This window comes from Ambystoma mexicanum, chromosome 5p (assembly GCF_040938575.1).
Source record: "Ambystoma mexicanum isolate Mex_15411 chromosome 5p, UKY_AmexF1_1, whole genome shotgun sequence".
NCBI lineage: Eukaryota > Metazoa > Chordata > Amphibia > Caudata > Ambystomatidae > Ambystoma > Ambystoma mexicanum.
The window spans coordinates 339,355,303-339,378,724 of NC_090930.1; positions in this window are offsets into that span (position 1 = coordinate 339,355,303).

Genomic DNA, 23,422 nt, shown 5'->3' on the forward strand with positions numbered 1-23,422 from the left:
AATGTTGACGATATTGGCTGAAAAGGGGTACAAGGTAGACATGGAAAAGATACAATACTGTCAGGAACAGGTACTTTACATTGGCCAACTGATATCACAATATGGAAGAAGGATTGCACCACAAAGAGCACAGGCAATATCAGGCACTCCCGTGCCACAGACTGTAAGAGAACTGCAGCAATTTCTGGGACTGTGCAACTACTGTAGAGCATGGGTATTTGATTACAGCTCTTACATAGGACCCCTGCTTGAGGGTTTGAAGGAAGCAAATAAAGGGGAGAAAAAGTTGGGATGGACTATGGAAATGAAGGAGGCATTTGATGAATTAAAAGAAGCAATATCAACTGCTCCAGTACTAGCATCCCCAGACTATGAGCGACGATTTTTTATATTTTCACATTGCGACTCAGCAGTAATGAAAGCAGTATTGGCCCAAAAGACTAGCATGGGCTATAAACCAGTAGCATTTTACAGCGGTCACTTAGATCCAATAATGTTAGGACAATTCTCTTGCGAACAAGGTCTTGCTGCAGCTGCATTTGCAGTAGAAAAAGCATCATCAATAACTATGGGGTGTCCAACTACACTATTTGTAGAACATGCACTATTTGCGATATTGAATAAACCTAAGTCCACACTGACGACACAGAGGGCAACAGGTTATGAGATTATTTTGTCCAAAGCTGAACTGGCAATTGTTAGATGTAGCACGGTTAACCCTGCAAGGTTCCTAGCAGAAGTAATTGAAGAGGGAGATTACGCCCACGACTGCACCCAAGTAACTGAGATGTACTCATGTACTAGGAAAGTTGAAGAAAACGCACTAGAGGGAGGTGAGCTTTTGTTTATTGATGGGTCATCAACTATTGATCAAGGAGACGGGATAAGGAGGACTGGGGCAGCAGTAGTACAAATGATGGAAGCGCCAGTGTGTGTGGCTATTAAGTGTGTACAATTACCACAGCATTACTCTGCTCAAGCGGCGGAACTGGTTGCACTCATATTGGCACTAAAGGAAAGTTTTGATAAAAAAGTTACTATATATTCCGACAGTGCATATGTTACATCCACTGTCCACTCAGGGCTATCAAAGTGGAGAAGAAGAGGGTTTAGGAGAGCTGACGGCACTCCAGTACAACATGCCCTCTTGTTGGCTGAACTAATTGAAGTAATAAACGATCCCCAAGAACTAGCCCTAGTAAAATGCACAGCACACACCAATGGAGAAGACTATATATCAAAAGGAAATGCAGCAGCAGACGCACATGCAAAATATGCTGCATATTTTGGTGAGATATGGAACCCCACAGACTCACAGAGAGGGAGAGGGAGGGGAATAGCGAGGGAGATGTTAATAAAAGAAGGGTACACCCATCTCCCAGCCACCCAGATTATGGAGTTACAAGCGGCTGCACCAATGGCCGAAAAAGAAGTATGGGTGAAAAGAGGATGCACAATGTCACCAACCGACGCACTATGGCGCCAGGGTGGCACTGGGAAAGTTGTAATACCATTGGCATTGTTAAATACCGCCTTGAACCAATTACATCACCCTGCCCATACAGGCAAAGAAATAATAGCAGCACGAATTAGAGAAGATTGGTTCTGTCCCGAGTTAACATCCCATGTGTCAAATTTTATCAGCAATTGCCTTACATGTCAACAGTTCACGGCCGGTCATACTTTAAAGGTGATAAGAGGTACCATACCCCGACCAGAAGGACCTTTTCGGCACCTCCACATTGACTATGTTGATATGATCAACATTTGTCAAGGCAATAGATACATGATAGTAGTAGTATGCCCATTTTCTAGGTGGATCGAAGCAGGGCCCTGTTCACACCCTGATGCGTTTAGAGCAGCCAAATTTATAGTAAGGGAGGTATTCCCCAGGTGGGGAGTGTGCGAGGTGTTAAGATCAGACAACGGACCCCATTTCGCAAATGAAATGTTCCAGCATATCACATCCCTACTGAACATTAAACACAAATTTGCATGTGCGTACCACCCACAGGCTAATGGTGTATGTGAACGCCTGAATGGCCTATTGAAGGAGGCAATTGCTAAAATACAGCAAACAACAAAGAAAAGTTGGTTGTATTGCCTTCCGTTAGCACTGTTCGAACTTAGAAACAGGCCAGGGTCCGACCACCACCTCACCCCACACGAGGTGGTTACTGGACGCCAAATGCGCCTTCCCCTAACACCAACGTCAAGGGCATTCACCGACCAAGAAAGTTCTGCGAATGTGTTAGGTGATGAAATGTATCAATATGTGTCTTCTTTGATTACTAGCGTTGTGTTTGTGTCTCAACAGCTCGAGCGCACACGGGGCGGGTCCACCAGCAACCAAGAAATAGACGAAAATACAGAATTGGGAAAGGAGAACTTGTGCCAACTTGCCAAAGGTGACCACGTACTACTTCGAAATTTTAATAGAAAGTGGAACCAGCAGAGGTTCACTGGCCCCCATTTAGTAGAGGACGTATCAACAAGAGCAGTAAAACTAAAGGATAAGCGTGCGTGGAACCACCTGCATGATGTAAAAATTTACAAACTGCAGACCCGCCCCAGCGCCAACGACAGGTCCATTGGAAAAACGCCAACAACATCCCCGGCAGCGGAAGAAAACACAACCACAGACAACGACCCAATTGTTCCCTCGGAGAGAATAACGGACGAAGAAGGGGGTGATCCCCACACTGCCCACCCCATGGTCACACGTTCAAAGAGTAAAACTGCTCCCGCCATCTGAGCAAACCCCCCCCCCCCCATTGACTACTAAATACAATTGTAATAAAAACTAAGGACTTCGCTTGCACCAATACACATGTAAACACGTGAATGTTCTCTTTTTCTCTCGCACATACAGGAGCTGCGTAATATTGTATTGTTAAGAAAAGTTATCTAACAAATTCAGTGTGCAGGCGTAGATGGTGCTGCCAGACGATAGTTACCCAGAAGAATTGTCACACCAATTTGTATACGAAATAAAAAGGCCAACATACTTAAAAAAGAAAAGGGTACGTGTATACTACACGGCCTTCCTCCTGGCCATAGAAAATTACATGCCCCACCTCCGCCCATACTTGCCGGTCTTGAGAGACCGATCACTTAGAGTAGCGTGGGAGCAACTCTTCACCTGGGCACTGAATGACTATTTGATAGGGAGAGCTTAATGAAACAAAACTAACATTTAATAACAAGCACTTTTTGAGAATTTTTAGGCGGGCAACTTTAACGTCGCAAGAATACGCTGCCAGGACTGCAGCAAGGTAAGAGCAAAAATGTCGGTGAGGTTAGCATATGTAATAAAAATAATAGGGATTTTTATGATCACCGGAGTTTTGGCTGCCTCTGTATGGCAGTACAGCTATGCTATGAGTTTTTTTGCTGCACCCAAACCTAATGTACCCCACCTCCCTGCTGCAACAGGTGTTACGTCAGGTGGTAACAGTAACAATGAACAAAAGCGAAATAAAGTTAAACGCAGCACATACTCAGACAATAAAGGTATTGATAATTATGTACAAGATTCAGCACACGTCACAAACAACATATGGTACCAGCACATGACCCGCATTGGTAAGCAGACAACTGAGGATAGCTGTTACGTTTGCTCATTAATACCATATGCCATGAGCGCTTCACGAACATTTGTTGCCACAGAAATAGATGAAAAAACAGCACAGTGCATAATATATTTGGCCCTGTTCCAAACGAAAGGAAGATTCCAAGGAACAGTAGTGCACATGACATGGAAAACACGAGACTCATACCCATATGAAAACAACTTCCTCAAGACCTATCTGAGTTATCACAAGACCAGTTTACATGCTGAAGCATTCAGATACATAACAAGTGGCCCTGAAAAAGGAGAAACAAAGAAGGTAACACTGCAGTATCTACCATGTGATTGGTACGCCACGGAAGTTCCGGGTAAACAAGGATGCTGGGAGAGGCCATTACTGACGATAACAGGAAAGGTGTTCCTGGGTACCAGCTGGGAGATAGGAGTGGTTGGCAGCAACATGGTAACAAAAGAAACTATCTCAACCATCGAGACACACAATCATCGATGTTGGACGACATGGATCAAGTATGTACCAATGCTCACGTGGGTAGAAGAAGATGAAGACCCGATAACTATATTACCATTGACTGCGCCCAAAGTATGTTACCAGCATAAAGGAGAGGTGGACGTGGGATATAACACCAATTGTGCAAGTGTGATGGAGTTACCTGAGGGGGGAGCGGGAACAGCAGTAATAATGGACCATTATTGGGCCTGCGGAGAAAAGGCATATCATACACTGCCTCCCCTGTGGAGTGGTGTGTGCACAATGGTACACGTCAATGTACCATCACTAGTGGTACCTAAGAAGCATGTCGATGTGGCGAAATTTCCGAAAATGGATGAAGGAGACAGGAGAAGAAAGAGATCTGCACCACTCCAGAAGGAGCAAGAAAACAGGACAAACAGCAATGATACTGTCCTAAACAGGAGAAAAAGACAAGGAGAGCCATTAACAGGAAATTATCTGTGGGGAAGGTCGGAAACGGAACTAACATCAATACCGCCAGAACACAGACTATTCAGCAGAGCAGCAATGTTCTTCTCCTCAATAATACATCCGGGACTGCAGGCATACGCAAACGCAAAATGGCTGCAAATAACCAGATGGGAACTAATGATGACCATAAATTCGACAGTAAATGGGTTTAACGCAATTAAAGAGGAGCTGCGAGCTGTAAGGATGGTAGCACTACAGAACAGATATGTATTGGACCTTCTCACAGCAATGGAAGGAGGAGTTTGTGCAAAGATAGGACAATCATGCTGCACGTTCATACCTGCCAACGATGCCGACAATGGTACACTAACAGAAGCAGTTTCACAATTGGCCCAGATGCACTCCAAAATGATGGACGAAAGTAACGGCGTAAACAAGGATAAAAGCTGGTTTTCACTATTATGGTCATGGATGCCATCTTGGCTGTCAGATGGACTGAAAATAATAGTGGGATGTGCTATTTTGGCTGGAGCTGCACTGATAATAATTAGATTTTGGAAAGCCCGGAAGGCGCGCTCAACTGATGAGTTGCTGGAAATGGTGGGAATGCACCCCTTGATGCCAGCGGATGACGGCCAGCACACAGGTGTGATAATACACGAAAGGGAGAAGTTGCGCACCCAAATCATCGCCAATCATCTAGACCCACCATCAGTGAAGATCGAGAACCCAAGGAACCCTAGGAGCTACATAGGAAGATGGGTGTACTGTACTCCTGGAGGAACATGCGAATACATGTATTGGTCATTTGAAGATCACGTAAACCATTATGGACATCTCGGAGGGATAACCAAGATATGGAGAGTAAGAGGAGATAACGAGAAGGATATGTTTGTGGTCGACAAGTCGACCAGAGGGGGGACTGAAGTGGGAGAATGGAAAACCAGACTCCCGTCCTTCACCTCTCGCGCTTGGCCTAGAGGGTCGCGGCCCAGACACCCGCCACGAGAAGAGTTTGCCCATTTACCAGATGACCAAATACCCTGGTACAGAAACATACGGATGTGTCCATCTGCCTGCCCAACAGCCCGCACTGGCCATGCCGACACCTGCGGCACGGACCAACTAGACTGAAATCTACACATCGTTAGAGATGCCATGACGACCTAGATAACGGGAAGCACCGCTGAACTATTATACACGCTGAACATTTCCACACCAATCTACACGAAGAACATACTCAGTGCTCTGACGTAGGCGACAGGCTTATTCACGGACGTGCATCTTTATTATTTTTACATAGGCTTTCAGAATGCAGAAACGCAAGACGCACCATGAGCTCATTTATAACGCTTGCTCACGCTTCTCTTGAAACCCGTTACCATCATGAGAGATATAATGGAAACACGATACTGGCCATGAAACTGTATGCCATTATAACCTAAAGCATCCATGCACTAAATGGATTACTCGTGCACCAGGCCCAAGTAGGCCTCAAGCAAGAGTTCCCGTGGACATTAACAAAGCAAAAGTCAGGTTGCTGAGCCTGCAGAAAGAACCCAGTGGAGCAACCAGCCAAGGTCGTAATGTTGCAAACCCACAGTCAAGAAACAAATCTTTAAAGGCACGATGTTGCAACCTCGCACTCCACGTACCAATGTTAAAATCATATCTGCAAATTAAACCAGACATACAGTGGAAAAACAATATTAATTGTGCAGAATTATGCCTCAAACACGGTCCCTCCCCACGTGACCAAGCCGAACCTGACGAGATGCCAAAACCCAGGAGAGAAAAGGCGTCTGGGTACCTCGCTACGAGACGCAGGCCGACACACTTGAAAGGCTCAATGGACACCTGCTACAGTGGGAACGGTCAGTCTCCCACCTATGAATAAATCCTCACATTGCCTGCACGTACCCATATTGAAACACTGTTGCAACCACAGGTGCACCGTGTGCTGGGAACAACGGTGGTCCCAGGCTGGGGAGCTCACGGATGCACCAATCAGAACATGAGGTTCTTATCTCAGACGTCAGTAACGTTAGCCAATCCTCAGGGGTCTTCATGTAACAATTCTTATGTATCTAATTGTAGGGACAACCCAGATATACCACCTGACTACATCTTAACCACTAATATCATTCTCTATATGCGTACTATACTAACCCCACCACTCGAGCAACCAATCAAGAGTGGCGATAGGTTCTTTTGGTAACTTTTTGGAATGACGCAAGTAGCGCGTCATAATGTAGTAAAAAGGGCCTGCGAGCCCCACTATTGTGTGTGTGTCAGGACGAACGCGTACGCTCCTTGACCCATCCCTGCCGTTTGCATAATAAACGGCAGAAGTTGCCTTGCTCCTTGTGTGTGCCTCATACTCTGTCTCGATCCGAGATATACACGGGAGGAGTTGGGGCCTCCCTGCCCGGAGGTCTGCGGACGGCCCGGCCGACCCCGGCAGAATCCCCCCCGACAGTCCACTGTCGCAGGGGAAATGTTGTCTAATGGCAAGTACCACACAGGCAGGTATTACTCTCCGAATGCGGTGTCCGAGCCTCCCGTGAAGCCACCAAGTGAAGCAACGATAGGCCACCAGCCTGTACCACCTGTGAAAAAGAAAGATGCAAACTGTATTAAAATGACAAAACTTTCTTATCAATGTCGATTCAGGTAAAAAATGTCATTCTGCTTTGAAAAAAATGTTATCTAGAAAATGCACAATATGGAACCAATTTACATGCGTTCGAATGATATGTAGATGTAATTTTATATGTGGGAGACGACCATGAAATAGTAGTGGCATCACTGACATCACAACCAGAGTATACTTACTTGTTACTCGGATTACGCGGACGAACAGTGCCGCGATGTTCGTGCATAAGCACCATCATCATCCTCAACACGGTCCGTGAGAGGCAGGCTTCCCTGAACTCTGGCAGCTCGGTGATGCATTGCGGACTTGGCTCGCCTTCCGAAATGTAGGCCAAGCACCCGGAATTTTCACGGCAGCAGCAGTTCTCCTCCTCAGTTGGCATTAGCTTGCACCGATTGCACGTGCACCAGGTGGAGACGCCGTCCATGCGACATGGTCCAGGCTCTTCATCCGTTGACTGGTCATCCCAACTGCCGTCCGAATCCCCATCGTTTTCGCGTGCTTGCCTTTCCAGTAATTCCTCCTCGGTGTACTCGTGCTCGTACATATACGGCATTATTGTAGCCATTGTGTGGTAAAGAAAGTAAAATAATTTACAGAGATGGTACAGGTGTTCACAAGGCCTAGAAGCGGCGAAGGTAGCTGACCAGAGCACAGAAACGAGTCACAGAATACTCAAAGTAACACAGAGAGAGGAATGGAATCGAAAATCTGCTGCTGTGTGTTGTGAAACGGTGTGTTTATACTTATTGAGGAAAGAGGCGTCCTGCCATTTACATGGCGACACTTCATTAGCTGAGGCGCAGCGATTGTTGACACGAAACGTGCTTTGGCGTTGGGAAATGGGCGGTACGCGTCTGCTGATGTCAGGCTCAGGGGCGGGGGATTTGATTTAGTGCCGCAAACGCAGGTGAGCCAGGTCGATGGGGGGAAATGATAGGATTATCACAAAATGGCGGCTGATTTCGAGTGCGTTAATGGACGAAAAGTCGGGTAAGGTCCATAGGAAAGTTTTCTACGATCTACCGATTTATGCTTAAAAACACATGGCCGAACCGTAGGGACAATAAAAAAAAAGTCCCGGAACTATCCTTTAACTGAAAATGTACTTTTAAATTGTTCGGGGACATGAACAGTGTCCGCATTTCAGGACACACGATGAGCGTGGGCGCGGTCATATGATCTGTTTGCGAACTAGTCTGCGAAGAAAGCGCCTGTCCGCAGGACACCAAGTGCACGGAGATTGGTTAGGGCATGCGCATTGATGTCCTACGGACACTGTTCGGGTTCTGAAGTAATCAAAAGTGCGTCACACGTGAAATGACCATTTCAGGACACCACGTGTGTTCTTAGAACAGTTTAAACTTGGTAGCGAATAGTAAGAACAGATAGCTAATTCATAGAATCCAGCGCACAAGTAGCGCACGCGGCTGGCGCACAGCGTGCGCCTGCGATAGTCTGCGCCAGGCACGTGCGCTAAAACAGATTTCCGCGCACAGCGTATTCATGGATTTCAAGCTCCCAAACCAGCCGTGGCGCAGAGAATCGCAGCGAGCCTGCAGCAGCGCCAGTAACGCCCCCAAGAACGCCCTCGCGCAAGGAAAAGCCATCAAAATCGCTAAATCATCGCTAAGGGCTGCGCTAACCCTGGACCACTTCACAGGGCAGGCAAACAAGGAAAGAAAAGCGGGCAATCTTCAAATCAGGAGTACGCGGGAAGTACTACACGCGACTAGGCAGGGAACGTGAATTACAGGGGTACGCGGGAATCATCACACGCGAACAGCCAGGGTGCGTGTATTACAGGGGTAGCGGGAAGTTCAACACGCGATTGGCCAGGGTACGTGTATTACAGGGGTACGCGTGAAGTAGAACACGCGATAGGCCAGGGAACGTGTATTACAGGGGTACGCGGGAATTATCACATGCGAATAGGCTGGGTGGGCCCTCACAGGTGTACCCTGTACACCCTCCACGGCCCCTGCAGGCAGCCCACAAAACAGTGGACTACCCTGCACACCTGCTCATGTCCCCCTGCACCCCCATCCACCAGGGGCACCCTCCACCAGGCCCCCACCCATGTCTCCCACCACCCCCACCCCCCAGCAGTGCAGGGGCACCTGCCATCAGGCCCCCATCCATGTCTCCCACCACCCCCACCCCCCATCCACCAGTTGCACCCTCCACCAGGCCCCCACCATGTCTCCCACCACCCCCACCCACCAGCACTGTGGGGCACGTGGCCAGCAGGCAGTCAGGCAGCAGCCGATGGCAGGTGGGAGCGTGCTCAGGGCTCTGGGGGACTTAAATTTGGCCTCCTGGCCAGGAGCCTGGTCTTTCGTGTTTGAACGCGTGGACAGCCTGATAGGGAGTGATTTTGCACGTGAAAACCCCACACTCAGCGAATCGCGCGAAAACCCGTCACCAGCATATGTGCGTCAATAGTTACCTGCACGTGCAGTGTCAAAGCGTGTGATTGGTGAAAATGGATCTACACGCAGGAGTGACAAAGCGTGTGATTGGTGAAAAGTGAGCTACACGCAGGAGTGTCAAAGCGTGTGATTGGTGAAAAAGGATCCACACGCAGGAGTGACAAAGCGTGTGATTGGTGAACATGGGCCAAGCACGTACACGCCGTAAGTGACGCTGTACGTGTGGGCCTGTATAAAAGGTAGTGTTGAACACCATTTCCTTGTACGTGCTTTTCGTGGAGAGCGAGTGGGTGAATTCTGTACTTCTTGTCGTTTCACACGCGATTTACTTCACGGCGTTTCCAGTTCGTACTCCCTGTTACCTCTGACAGCTTTTTCTCTTTTTCCTCTTGTACTGGTTTACCTGGGCCTGTTCCCTCAAACAGTGTCCCCTTCTACTGTTGTCCTGTCTCCTCAGACAGCGTACACATCTTCTTTTGGCGGGGGTGTTGCCAACCCAAAGCGCTCATTTTTCACGCTCTTTTACCTGGCAGACGGTGAGTCACGCACGTATCTAACATCTGTGCTTGCCCCGTGTGTAGCCTACCCCTTCAGAGGTCAATCTAGGCTGCGTGTGACACGCATACGTTCATTGTGTTACTGGATGCCACAGCGTAGTGCAGGGTTTTCCATCAGCACACGTGGTCTAGGAGGGGTATTGTGCACGTTCCTTAACTTTTTTGGGGTGCCTGTGCGTTGCGTGACCCGTCATCTTTCCCCAGGGGTGTCATATAGCCTTGCCACTGCACTAGGGTACGAATACCATCTGGTACCCAACCCCTTTGACACCCAATTGCCCAGGACAATTGTGCACACCGACTCCCATACGCACAATACCATCAGTGCCATGGTTGGGAGGCGTGCAAGCCGTAAGGGTGGCAAAGGTGGCCGAGCCACACGTGGTGGCCGTGGAGGATCCACTAGGGGACGTGGTTGTGACTTGCAGGGTGCCCCTGTCCCCCCCAGTCTGGAGGACCAGTCAGGGACACCCATGCCCCCCCCCCAGTTGAGAGTCATGTGGCTGATACCAACCCTGATCAGCCCTTGTCGGACCAGGCCATTGTGGCACCAGACCTGTCCGAGGGTGATCCCATCGCTGACATCCAGGTCAGCAGGTCCACTGCACGTGCACCGGTGCACATTGGTGTCATCAGGGCACGCGCATCTATGCCAGATAGGTCATCTGCTGGCCCCCGTAGCCAGGGTGTGGCTCCATCCACCCCACCTCTCATACACCCTGCCAAGACTGTGTCGGTCCTAGTTCATGCACCTCAGATCAGGCCTGACCCCATCCCACTACCCCCAATGCCTGCACCTACTCCCATGCTGAGTGGGCAATCCCACACACCCAGTACTGAGTCCACCACGACTCCTGCCCCTAGTGTCCACAGCGGCGTAGGACACTCTGGATCCCCACCCCCTTCCAAGCGCAAGAGGAAGAGTGCACGTCCGGCACAGGCTGATGCCCCAGGCACGGCTGCACAGTCCGGCCCATCAAGGAAGCCAAGCTTCACAGACGCCGAACTGAATGCACTTGTTCAGTATGTGTCAGATCATGATAGGGAAATGGTCATCGTTGCAGGGTCCAAGACCACACATGCCAGACGCCAGGCACACTGGCAGACCATTGCTGACAGAATAAGTGCCCTTGGAGTAGTGAGGCGCACAGCTAGTGATTGCCAGAAGCGCTGGAATGACCTTAAGCGCAGGGCAAAGGATAAGCTGGCCTCAAGTCATGCCGCAACCTTGGTGACTGGAGGTGGGTCCCCAGCACAGGATATAGAACTCACACCACACGAGTCTGTAGCTGGATCCTACGTCACCGAGGGACAACTCCAAGGTGTGGGAGACCTCCCTGATTACGAGGCATCATCCGGTGAGTGCTCATGCATGTGTGTATTATCCATGAGCATGGTGTGTGTGTGAAGCATTCATGTTGGGTGCCTGTCAAGGGGGTGTGTGGCAGAGTTGATAGTGGCACCCATGTGCCTCATCCAGTATGTTCAGTGCAACACCATCTGGCCACAGCACTATCCCTACTGGCAACAGTGCACATATGGGCCGACACCATGGAAGTTGCCCTTGAATTGTCATTTTGTCACTACATTGTTGCTCATACTCCCCTGTCTATTCATCTGATGTCTTACATACCATTCCTATCCTTTCCCCCAGCCATTCAAGTTTCATCTTCACATGCCTGACATGCAATGATACCACATGCTAATGCGTCCTCTGTATATAAATGCCAACCAACATGCTGTCATACTGTGGATGTTGCCTTGACATCCACCTCCTACCTGTGGGCTTTGGTACCGTCTGGTTTCGAGCCCCATTCCCTCACACTCCATGCTGCTCTTCATGGTCTATCTTCCATGACTCCTACAGTTCAGACCATCGTGCCCTACTCACGACACCTGCTTGCCAAAAGTCAAATGAGGGCACCCTGCCCTCCAATGCGACCCACCCTATTGCTGACCAGTGCATCTGAGCCTACTCTAAGCTAACTCTCACTGACATCTGCTCATACATGCCTTTGCCTGTCCCATAGACCCTTCACATGGTCCCTGTCCTCTCTCCTTGCTCCTCTTCCACCATCATTGGTGGGACCCGTTGGGGTGTACTCCTGGCCTCCTTCCAATCCTCAGAGGCCACTATTGATGTGCATGGTAATGGGAGCGTCTCAGTCCAAGTCCCTTAGGCCAACCTCAATCTCCTTGAGAAATGCTACCCACATCTCATCAACTTCCTTACCTCTCCTGCTGTCCCCCCTCCTCTCCCCTCATCAATCCTGCACTGCCTCCCTGCACCCTCCCATGAACCTTCTCCGCCTCCCACTCCAACTCCTACACATGCTGCACCTCTGATCTCTAGCACTCCCCGTAAGTCCTCCAAGGCTGTCAACCTCCTCCACAATTACACTCCTTTCACTGCGGCTGCATCAGGCATTCCTCCGATATCTGTCACTTACATGAGGTTATGCACCTTGACATCCTTGGTCTCATGGAAACATGTCTGACGGCCAGCTCTGTCTGCATCCTTGACCCTCTCCTTGGCCCGCCACTACTGTGCAGGGGGGGTGTGCCCTTGGCTTCCCTGAGGGTATTCCTGCCACTGTCACTCCTACTTAGACCTACTCCACTCTGGAATGGCTTGTGTGAGGTCTCTCTCCACCACACCTTGACATTCTCAAACAGTGCGTACTGTGTCTGGGAAAACTGGTCAAATGTACTACTTCCTTTCTGAGTGTCCTCACCTCTCCTCCTCACTCATGTCCCCAGACACAGAAATCCTCATCCTTGGTGCTGTACGCATCCACCTGCATGCTTGTTGACGCCCCCACGTGACCTTTCTGTGACCTCAGCAACTCCCTCTCACCCTCTAGACTCCCGTCTGTCCCTACTCATTCTGCAGGGCACACTCTTGATGCTCTGATCTCATCTGACTTTCCCCTCTCCGTCCATCTCTGCACTCCTCTCTCCTGGAGTGATCACATTCTCCTCTCCTCCCAGCTCACCCTCACCACCCCACAGGCAAAGCCACCCTCACCACTGTCACACACCTTCTTGGTATTCCGACCCATGAAGTGTGTGTCAGTCGAGGCTCATGCAGCCAAAATCTCCCCCCCATCCAGCTCCCCCTTAGGCTCACTCCCATCCTGACAGGGCCCACTCCATGCTCCACTCTATGTCAGGTACACTGGATGTCTTTGCCACGGTCATGACCACCTGTCTGAAGCCCCATGCCAATGCAGAGTCCTGGCATGACTCGGATCTTGTGAACCCAAACCACAGGTGCCGGGTGGCAGAGAGGGAATGTCCTGCATCATGGCCATCCTCTGGCAAACTGGCCTGCCACATGCTCCAAAGGCAATAGCGCCTCACCCTTTTCACCAAGATGAGATCCCCAATCCAAGGGCACATATCTGCGGCATGTGACAACTCTGCAGGACACATAGAAATCTGAAAGGACCTTGCCGAGCCAGAAGCAGTGTGTACCTCCCCTGTCCCCTCCGAGCCCACAGCACTGCATGATTGTCTCTGTACCCCTATAGGCCACCCCCCCAGCACTTGTCTGCGCCTAACACCATCTGCCCTTGACGTCAAGTCCTACTTACCTTGTACAGCACTTCCAGCCGCCACTTCCCCTTGCACTTCATTGTGCCACCCACCCCTGCACTTGCGTGACATGAATGACACCAGCACCAGTAGGATTGTTGACTGGCATCCCCTTCTGCCCCACCACCCCTCAGTGCTCCGCTGTACCTTCATACATTACTTGACCGGTGCTTCACGAATGCAATATGAATCCTTTACAGGTGATGGGGAGGTGGAATCACATTGTTTACTGCATTTTGTTGATGTAGACAAGGCACTGTGCATCGTTGCCAATTTGGACTAGCAGATCCATGTACAACATGTATACTTATGGATGTGACGATGCAATGTCAGGACCAGAGTGGTTGAAATCCAAAAAAGTAGCCCTCCTCTCCCTCTTCACTTGGTGGCTATGTCACATGCCATGTGTGTGATGGCATGTGCCTTTGACATGCCAATCACCGGCCAATGTGTGATGGCAGTGCTAGGCAGCAAGGTGAGCAGGCGTTGCTCTCCAATCTGTACATTGTATGCCCTGAGCCTCCCCTACAGACCCAGTGATGGTGAATGCATAGGAGGTCTCCCAGTCATGTTGGACATGTGTCGTAGAACTACTGCCTCTGTTGTTCATCAGCCCTTGGTGCATGCCATGGTGCTAATGCCTGTTTCCATTTTTCTCTTTCATGTCTTTGCAGGGGACGAAGCACTTGTTGATGCTGGGGATGTGGTGGTGGAGCCGTCCCAGGAGGGCAACCCGGGCCGACCTACCACAAGTGAGGGACGTGGTGTGTTTGTGGGTGAAAACCCACAAGTGCTGCAGGCCGTGCTGTCGAGGGGTGTCTCTGGGGGTTCCTCCCCCGAGCAGTATTCAGGTGTAGACTCGGAGGATGACACCTATGTGCAGTCGCAGGTGAGTGTTCTTGGGAGAGAATCTCCTCTGTCCGACCCACCTGCAGCCGGGCCATTGCCCTCAATGGGGATGTCAGTGTCGGCAGATCAGCCTCCGGTGGTTACGGATGCAGGGCCACACCACCCAATCTCTGATCCTGTTCCTGGGGCTGCAGATCAGAGAGGGAATGCAGTCCTGCAGCCTGAGGCCTTGCCGGCACAGCAAGGCGCAGTCCGCCTTGCCCCAGGCAGGTGTGGTGCCCGTCAACGTGGTGGCCGTATGCCACCTGGCAATACCGTTTGGGAGCAATCCATCTACGGTATGGCCACCCAACAGGCAGCATCATCCGAGATGATTGCACAGGCCATGGATAGGGTGGCCACTTCCATTGTCCCCCCAGAAAGGCTGATGGAGCGACTGGAGCAGGCTACAGAGTCCATCTGCCAGGCACACAGGGAGGATATGTTGGCGTCCAACATGGACAGGCGGGCGGCACTGGCGACTCTGCGGGAATCACTTTCCATGGAGTCCCAGCGCCACAGGGAAGGCCTGAGGGAAGAACTCCGTCACCTCAGGTCGACCCTGTTAGAGCTTGAGGCTTCATCCCATAGAAGGACAGAGGAGCAGCTGGAGCGTCTGACACGGACGCTCTCGGCCGAGATGCAGGCAACTCGTGCGGAGGTCAGGTCATCCCGGGAGTTACTGCATGGGGACCTCCGCATGATTATAACCCAGAACCAGAACTACCAGACCCGCCTGCTTGCAGCCATGGAGGAGCAAACTCGTGCTTTGCGTGGGCTGCCTCCCATTGTCACACCATCTTCTGAGGCAGCTCCCCCACCTCCAGAGTCAGCTGCAGGGTCTGGCCAGAGCCATAGCGACTCATCTCCCACAACAGAGTAGCCGTGTGGGCCACGAGCCTATGGGGTGTTTTCCTTTCCCATGATCCACACAGGTGGATTGTGGCGTGCATCCTGTCCTCGGACCTCATAGGTGCCCCCCCCCCCCCCGCCGGCCCTTTCATGGCCATTTTTTCTCATTTTTATTTTTATTTTGCAAGAGTGTTGCCTTGTGTGGGTACCTGGGCATACACTGTATTGTGGCTGGGCACATGCAGGCTTGTCCTGAGTTTGGTTTCGATGCTTGGGTAGCAGACATCCACACCCCTCCTGCTTCCGTTTCCATGGGCTTGCAAAGGGTGTGCCCAAGTGACAGCAAATTACACGGTGACATTGGACTCCCATGAGCTGTTGGCCAGTCCATAGTCAATACTGTGTAGACATTCATAGTGTTCATTGTTGTTGCACCTAACTATGCATGATGGTTTGATATGTGCCTCTACTTACATATGTTGCTCATGTTTTGCAGGTATTTCACACAGATCTTCACAAGGGCATACTCTCTGGAGTCAGACTACATGTCGGTAGATGTGCACTGACACTTTTGCATGGCGCCATCACTGTACATCTGGACGGTGAGGACATACCAGCAGAATCAGGTAATGAGACTACCATTGATTACATGCAATGTGTCTTGTTTGGGTGGGCTTCAGGGTGGGTTGGTGTGTAATTTGATTGAAAATACTCTTACACAGGTGTGTAGTAGTGGCTCCAGGGCGGTTAGCTGCTCAAGTGCGGCTATGTTCCATTTGGGGCACTGCTATTTGTGACACTGGTGTCATGTTGTGATGGCCAGTTTGTTTGCTGTCACATACCATGACATGGTGTCCTCAGTGGCGGGACTGTGAAGGGAATGGTTGACATGGCAATGTTGTCATGTAGTGAATCGCCTGTGGCAATGCATATTAGATTGATGGAGTTGTGTCTTTGTGTTGTGATGCATTGCTGGTGTATGTGTAGCTAGGGGTGCACACATATTGACACTTCCATGTTAACAATCTCAGGCTGATGTGTATCTGACTGTTTATTGTCAAGTAATTTTCAGACATTGTCAGGTAGTGTCATCATTGATTGTCAGATGGTATGTGCCAGAGCAGTGTGCACTAGCCAGCACTGTGATTCCTAGGTGAAGAAGTTGGCCACCAGTTGCGTACGGGCTGCCTCCCCCCGTGCCCTTTCCCCTCCCATGCGCAGCGGGCGTGCATGTGGTTGTGGATGTGGGGGCACCACCATGTCCACGGGCAGGCCCCGGCGTGTTGCAACGTTGTGCAGGACACATGCTGCCACTATGATCCTGCACACTATTCGGGGAGCATATAACAGCTGCCCGCCAGAACGGTCAAGGGAGCGAAAGCGTGACTTCAGCACTCCGAATGTGCGCTCCACTATGCCCCGTGTTGCAATGTGTGCTGTGTTGTACCTTACCTGGGGTGGCGTGGTGGGGTTCCGGATTGGGGTCATCATGTGGGGGCTGATAGGGTAGGCACTGTCCCCTGCGGAGGTGGTGATGGGTATCATTAGTGGTGTTGTGTCATGACCCAGTATCTGACATGCATGCATGTGCAGTGGCATTCATGCTCACCAAGCAGCCATGTATCTCCATGCTGGCCAGCCTCTAGGTCCCGGCATAGGGTAGACATTCTGTAGATGAAGCTGTCGTGGGTGCACCCTGGATAGTTGGCATATACTGATGTGATGATTCCCTTGGCATTGCATACAACTTGCACGTTGATGGAATGCCAGTGCTTGCGGTTTCTATAGATGTGCTCTGTTGCCCTGGGTGGACGTAGAGCCACATGTGTGCAGTCAATTGCACCAAGCACTTTGGGGAATTGAGCCACACCATAGAATTCCTGGATGCACGTCCGCCTTTCTGCATGAGTCCTGGGGAGATATATGTGCCTGCGGACTGATGGCCGTGCAGTGATGATGTTCAAGACCTGGTGTAGGCAGCGTGACTGCGTGGCCTGTGACACACCACCCACTATGGCACTTGTCCGCTGAAAGGATCCAGTGGCCAAGAAGTGCAGTACATTCAGGACCTTCTGCAGGGGGCTGAGTGCTTGGGAGCACAGGGTGGGTGATGTGAGGTCATCCTCCCACTCACTGACCAGGTCCAGTATGATGTGTGCTGGAAACCTGTACCTCCCATACACCTGGTCATCAGGCATCCCGAATAGGCTGGTTCTGGGTGTGAATATTCTGGCCCTGACTCTCCTCCTCCTCCTCCTTTGGTAGCCCACTGCCACTGCTGCTAGGAACGGTATGTTCATCCTGGCATCTGGCTTGTTTATTGAAAAGTGCGCAAAATAATGCCTTGCGCGTGTTGTAGGCGAGCGTGTGAGCCTCGCACCCCTGGAATCGAGTTCCCACTCCAATCGCGTGTGGAAATTCCCACGCAGCAGGCATACAGGTGCGCTGACGTACTTGCTTGTGTAAGTGGCCGCGCGCCCCTGAAATACACGTACTTAGGCCAATGGCGCGTACGCGCACTTTTGGCCAATTACACGCGATGAAATACACGTACATAGGCCAATGGCGTGTACGCGCACTTTTGGCCAATTACACGCGATGAAATACACGTACATAGGCCAATGGCGTGTACGCGCACTTTTGGCCAATTACACGCGATGACACTCTGACGTGCAGTATTTCCACGTGTGCTCCGTCTTCACGTGCTGAGTGGGGAACGCCCGTGCGGATCACGTCAGACGCGCTTACGCGATGAGGGACTCTGGTCCAATAGAATCGCGTATGCGTGCTGACGCACTTACGCGCTAAGGGCCTTTCCTCGGATTTCACGCTGACGTGCAGGAATTTCACGTGCCAAATCACTCCGTATCAAGCTGGCCACCCGAAAACACACGGAACACCACGCTCCTGCCCCGAAGGCCGAGTTACTGCCCCCCCAGTGCCCTGAGCAGCCTCCCACGTGCTATCTGCTGCTGCCTGCCTGCCTGCCTGCCTGCTGCCACCGTGCCCTGCCATTTGGTGCCTGCACATCAGCCATCTGCAGGGGTCCACTTGCTGTGTCCACCCCTGCTGGAACTGAAGACTCCCAACTGGGATTACATCGCTCCACAGCCCAGCCCCAGGACCCAGTTGCCCACCCACACCTGCCTCTGGGGTTGCCATGTCGGGCACTTCTACATCTGACACCAGTGGCAACCCCAGGCCAGAGGGGCAGAGGGGCACCAGCTTCACTGCCACCGAAGTTGGTGTCCTGGTGGAGCATGTCCTGGGGCAGTATGATGCCCTCTTTGGATCGTCCCGCGCCAGCAAGGAAGGACGGGAGAGGATCTGGGCCGACTGTGTGGTTGCCATCAACGCGGAGGGGGTGGCAACCCGCAACGTCTTGAAGATCAAGAAGCGCTGGGAGGACTTGAGGTCCAGGACCCTTGTGAAGGCCCGGCGCCTCGTGGAGGGGGGCCGGGGCCACATGAGTTCCATCCAGAAGAGGGTCCTGGAACGCGTACGCCCAGCGCTCCACGCCCAGATCCTTGAGAGGGAGACCCGTCTGGAGTTGAGCGGTAAGTGTCCAAGCATCACTGTGTGAGACAGGGCATGTTGCGGTGTGCTGGTTCTATGATACTTGCCTGTATGTGTGCCATGGGCCATGTATGCATGTATGTGTGCTGGGACATCATGGTAATGCATGTGCGACCAGTGATGTGTGACCCACATGGTTGTTGCATGTGTTGAAATGCGGCATGGGGAGCACTATGCAGATTTGGGACATGAGAGCATGCCAGTCTCTGTACCTGGACATGGATGGGGGTGAAGGATGGGTGCTGATGCCAGGTACATATATGGTAGCCATGTCTGTGTGCCTGACCTGCATGTCTGTGACTTGTGCATGCCATGGATGCATGACTCATGTGTGTGACAATGCACAGATTCAGTGACGCACCCAACTTACCCTTGTTTTGCCTGTATTCGGTGTGATTGGGGCCAGATGGATGTGACTGAGGTGAAGTGTGTGCATGTGATATGCATGAGCCATGATGCATGTGAGTTACATATCATTGAATGTTTCAAGAGTCAATTGGACATGCATGGAAATGTGCATGGCATGCACCATGCCTGTTACTGTGTGTGTTTTGCCTGGACTGACCCATGTGTTGTGGAGGGACATGATGGAAGTGTACTTTGACAGGGGTGCTCATCTGCTATTGCTTCCTGTCTAGGGGACCATTGTACAGTAGCCTGATGCTTGTGTCCTTTGTCTCCCTCTACGCAGCGGCTAGTGAAGAAGAGGGCGGAGACGGCGCTGTGGAGCAAGGCGGCGGGGATGCCCCCACGGCTGCAGTGGAAGGGGTGGGTGAGCCCCCACAGGGGCCTGCTACGGCGGGAGACGGTGAGGAGCCATCCATGTTGGTGGTTTGCACAGAGGAGGAGGAGGCCGACACTGGTGCACACATGGGGCCTGGTGGGAGCATCCCTGCTGGTGCAAGTGGTGCAGTCCAGGGGCAGGAGGCAGCACAGGTCACCGTGGAGGTGCCTGTGCATGTCGCTGTCCCTGACCCTGTGAGTGCACCACCATGCACCAGCAGGGATGCCCCGTCCCAGGCCCGTCCGCAGGTAGGGGGGATGTCCATGTCAACTGACTCCCCTCCACCTGCGGCCGTGGGAACCCCTGGCCGCGTGGAGCAGGTCCTGATTGGGGTCGCGATGCGCACGGCTGTGATTCGTGATGCCGTGCGTGCTTCCCGGGAGGAGCACGCACGTCATCACGAAGTGCACCGTGCCGACGTGGCCCAATTGGGATCGGCCATGTTCGGGGGGTTCCTGCATGTGTTGGCCAATCTGACGGCCCTCTCCTCCTCTGTGCAGGCTATCCACCGGTCGTTCTCCTTGCCGTCTTCCGGCCCAGATGCCACCATGGCCCCCTGTGGACCTGCCCCGACCAATGCAGCGAGCTCGGTGGGGATCCCATCCCTGCCGCAGTTGGGAGTCGGAGGTCCAGCAGGGGTGGACGACACAGCAAGTGGACCCCAGCAGATGGAAGATGTGCCGGCATCATCGGGCAGGGCACGTGCACGACGGCGTCGGTGGTTACCATCAGCCTGGATGCCGTCGTGCTGGCAGAGGCAGTGGCGTCGGAGGCAGCAGCGGGCTCGACGTGGGAGGCATCATGGCTCAGGGCCATCAAGATCGGAGGGGCAGGCATCGGCCGGAGGGCAGGGCAACCCTGGCATGGCAGTGTGTTCCGTGTGGGAGGAGTTTGGCCAGCGGATAGGTGCGGAGCGGCAGCGGGCGGAAGAGGAGCGGCTCGCCATGGCTAGGGCGGAGATCTCCATGCATCAGGCATTGAGGCGGGCTGAGTGCCTCGAGGAGGCTCGCAGGGAATTTGGTGAGCACATGGGGTTGTCCCTGCGAGACCTCGGGGCCAGGACTGAGTCCCGCCTCCAGGACATTGACATGGAGTTCGAGGATGCCCTGGCCAGCATCACCAAGTGAGCCGCAGGACTAGCCCGCTGCCTTTGTATATAGTTTTTTAGTTAGTTAGTGCTAGGTTTCCTTTATTTCTTTTTATTATTTTGGACCGCTTGGACAATGGCCACTTCTTTGTACATATTTTTTTAATTAGTTAGTATTAGGTTTCATTAGTGGTGTTGGGCTCATGGACCCTTGAACAATCCTGTATATATTGTTATTTTTTGGGAGGTACATTTTTTTACTTTCATATTGTTTACACCATGTCGTAATGGTTTTTCTTTCATTTCATACTACATGTGTTTACTTTGGACAAAATCTATTGATTTTTCTATCCTTTGTTTTTTGGTTTCTCATTTTTGTTCCCGGACATGGACCTTTTATTTGCTTTGCCAGATAGTTGTAATAGTTTACTTGATATTTTTTGTAATACATTTTTATATTATCTTACACTTGTGTCATTTTTTCTTTGGTTTCTTACATGTCATGATATGGGTTTTGACATTCACTTGCACCCGTTGTGTATGTGTGTGTGGCGGACATGTGTTCTTTTGCATACTTGCCTTTGGGGTTGTGTCATGTGATTGCATTCACTATGTGGGTGCATGCAATCCTTGCCTGGGTGTTTGTGCTGGGTATGCTGGCCATTACTGCCATTATTGTGTATCGTCAGGACCAGGGGCCAGGGGGACATGGGTGGGGGCCTGGTGGAGGGTGTCCCTGGTGGATGGGGGGTTGGGGGTGGTGGGAGACATGGGTTGGACATGGGTGGGGGCCTGCTGGCAGGTTCCCCACAGTGCTGGGGGTGGGGGTGGTGGGAGACATGGGTGGGGGCCTGGTGGAGGGTGTCCCTGGTGGATGGGGGGTGGGGGGTGGTGGGAGACATGGGTGGGGGCCTGGTGGAGGGTGTCCCTGGTGGATGGGGGTTGGGGTTGGTGGGAGACATGGGTTGGACATGGGTGGGGGCCTGCTGGCAGGTTCCCCACAGTGCTGGGGGTGGGGGTGGTGGGAGACATGGGTGGGGGCCTGGTGGAGGGTGTCCCTGGTGGATGGGGGGTGGGGGGTGGTGGGAGACATGGGTTGGACATGGGTGGGGGCCTGCTGGCAGGTTCCCCACAGTGCTGGGGGTGGGGGTGGTGGGAGACATGGGTGGGGGCCTGGTGGAGGGTGTCCCTGGTGGATGGGGGTTGGGGGTGGTGGGAGACATGGGTTGGACATGGGTGGGGGCCTGCTGGCAGGTTCCCCACAGTGCTGGGGGTGGGGGTGGTGGGAGACATGAGCAGGTGTGCAGGGTAGTTCCCTGTGGTGTGTGCTGCCTGCAGGGGCCGTGGAGGGTGTACAGGTAATGCCTGGGAGCACACAGCCATTTCGCGTGTGCAACTTCACGCGCACCCCTGCAATCCACGTACCCGGCCATATCGCGTGTGGAACTTCACGCGCACCCCTGGAATCCACGTAGCCGGCCTTTTCGCGTGTGGAACTTCCCGCGCACCCCTGCAATCCACGTACCCTGCCATATCGCGTGTGGAACTTCACGCGCACCCCTGGAATCCACGTAGCCGGACATATCGCGTGTGCAACTTCCCGCGCACCCCTGAAATCCACGTAGCCGGCCTTTTCGCGTGTGCTACTTCCCTCGCACCCCTGTAATCCACGTACCCTGCCATATCGCGTGTGGGACTTCCCGCGCACCCCTGTAATCCACGTAGCCGGCCATATCGCGTGTGCAACTTCCCGCGCACCCCTGAAATCCACGTAGCCGGCCTTTTCGCGTGTGCTACTTCCCTCGCACCCCTGTAATCCACGTACCCTGCCATATCGCGTGTGGAACATCCCGCGCAGCCCTGTAATCCACGTAGCCGGCCATATCGCGTGTGGAACTTCCCGCGCACCCCTGAAATCCACGTAGCCGGCCTTTTCGCGTGTGCTACTTCCCTCGCACCCCTGTAATCCACGTACCCTGCCATATCGCGTGTGGGACTTCCCGCGCACCCCTGTAATCCACGTAGCCGGCCATATCGCGTGTGCAACTTCCCGCGCACCCCTGAAATCCACGTAGCCGGCCTTTTCGCGTGTGCTACTTCCCTCGCACCCCTGTAATCCACGTACCCTGCCATATCGCGTGTGGAACTTCCCGCGCAGCCCTGTAATCCACGTAGCCGGCCATATCGCGTGTGGAACTTCCCGCGCACCCCTGAAATCCACGTACCCTGCCATATCGCGTGTGGAACTTCACGCGCACCCCTGGAATCCACGTAGCCGGACATATCGCGTGTGCAACTTCCCGCGCACCCCTGAAATCCACGTAGCCGGCCTTTTCGCGTGTGCTACTTCCCTCGCACCCCTGTAATCCACGTACCCTGCCATATCGCGTGTGGGACTTCCCGCGCACCCCTGTAATCCACGTAGCCGGCCATATCGCGTGTGCAACTTCCCGCGCACCCCTGAAATCCACGTAGCCGG